A 2,229-nucleotide genomic window follows, 5' to 3' on the forward strand; every position below is an offset into this window, starting at 1 on the left:
TCATACAAAATATCATCTCAAGTTACTGACATAAAAAGCATTTTCAAAGACCATGTCCTTAACTGTAAAAAGTTTTCACATACATTTTCCTCAAGTCTTAAATATATGAAACAAAAAAAAAAAAAGTCATGAGTAAGACATAGATAAATAAATAGAGCCAGACATGTATTTTTTGTCTGTCTGTGGAATTAGGCCAGATAAAGGACTTTTGCAGCAACTTAGGATCTAGAACAAACTGACTGGTTTTTTTGTTGTTATTTAACAACTTGGTAAACCATTAATAACTCTCTAAATTGCTGGAGCAAGTGTGTTCTTTCACTCTTTAGCATTCACATTGTTTTGAATTAATCATGCATTGTCTTGTAGCTTTGAGATTTCAATGATATCATGTTTTTTATTTGTCGAATGAGCTTGTGGGATATAGGTGTGTGAGAGGCTACATCTGGCTGCTTTGAATATAATAGTCAGAATATTATGGTCGGGTATGGGTGGTTTAACCCTTTGGCGTTCAGATTATTTTGTCAAATGTAAGGCTTGTTATTTACATTGCTCGGAATTATTCATGCATTAGTTTGTAGCTTCGAGATTTCAATAATATGACTGTTTATTTTTAAAATGACATTATAGGGTAGGTGTGAGAGGCCAGACCCGGTCAGTTTGAACCTAAAATAGGTAGAATACTTTGGCTGGATATGGCCGTTTTATATACTAAAGGATTAAATGTTAATGAGTTAAGGATGGATGCCTTCCTTTCAGTTAGCAAGCAGCAGACTGAAAAGTGAAGTAGAGTATCATGTCTAAGAGTGCAATACAGACTGAAATGATATTTGTGACTTGTAGGCATGCGGTATTTTGTTATGCAACCGTAATATACTATAAAGTATTCTTTTACTCTTTTATTCTTTTACTCGTTTCAGACATTTGACTGCAGCCATGCTGGAGCACCGCCTTTAGTCGAACAAATCGACCCGAGGACTTATTCTTTGTAAGCTTAGTACTTATTCTATCAGTCTCTTTTACTGAACTGCTAAGTTACGAGGACGTAAACACACCAGCATTGGTTGTCAAGCAATGGTGGGGGAGAAATATGGACACACACACATATATATACGATGGTTTCCATCTACCAAATCCACTCACAAAGCTTTGGTCGGCCCGAGGCTATAGTAGAAGACACTTGCCCAAGGTGCCACGCAGTAGGACTGAACCTTGAACCATGTGGTTGGTTATCAGGCTACTTACCACACAGCCACTCCTGCGCCTATAAATGTATATTAAATGTTTTTATAAATCAATATCGTGTTCTACTGTGTTAGCAGTGCTACTTCATCACTTGTTAAAGCTGCCTCTACAGGTATCCTATAGGAATATTAGCCAGCATTGATATTTGTTATGACATTTCATATACAAGACGTCAGATGTAAACAAACAATGAGATTAAAGATGAAAAATGGGTAATGAGCTTATATGCCATATTTCGGGGTTTTTTGCCCCCTTCATCATTAATCATCCGCAAACTCATAGCTTAAATAGTCACTTAAATATACAGTGGTGTATAGTTATTGGATATACACCGATTACCCATTTTTGATTTCCTTGCTTGTTTATGTCTCGTATATGAAACATCGTAACAAAAATCAGTGCCAGCTAATAATTTCTATAGAATATCTGTTGAGATGACCTTAAGGAGTAAAGAAACAATATTAGTTAGCTATAGCCATAAATTACAGCTTTTCCACTTTCTACAGCAGTTCATTGGAGGTTTGAGTCAGTAGTTCAATACTCCAGACAGCCATCCAGCCAGCATGTATCATTATCATCATCATCATCATTTAACGTCCGCTTTCCATGCTAGCATGGGTTGGACGATTTGACTGAAGACTGGTGAAACCAGATGGCTACACCAGGCTCCAATCTGATTTGGCAGAGTTTCTACAGCTGGATGTATCATTTGATAATTAGAATGTGTATGAAGGACAGTGAGTGTGTGTGTGTGTGTGTGCGCGGATGGGAATGTGAAACAGTTAGCAAGCAAGACAGTAACAGGCAAACGAGACAGTATGAATAATAGAGTAAATATGCAAAATAATTGAGACGTAGAGGAAGGAGGAAACGGTCAATGTGGCAAGAACACAATTTATGTATAATAAAATAGTTCAAAGTGGGAGAGAGAGAGAGAGAGAGAGAGAGAAAGAGAGAGAGAGAGAGAGAGAGAGAGAGAGAGAGAGA

This window comes from Octopus bimaculoides, chromosome 13 (assembly GCF_001194135.2).
Source record: "Octopus bimaculoides isolate UCB-OBI-ISO-001 chromosome 13, ASM119413v2, whole genome shotgun sequence".
In the NCBI taxonomy this organism is placed as follows: Eukaryota; Metazoa; Mollusca; class Cephalopoda; order Octopoda; family Octopodidae; genus Octopus; species Octopus bimaculoides.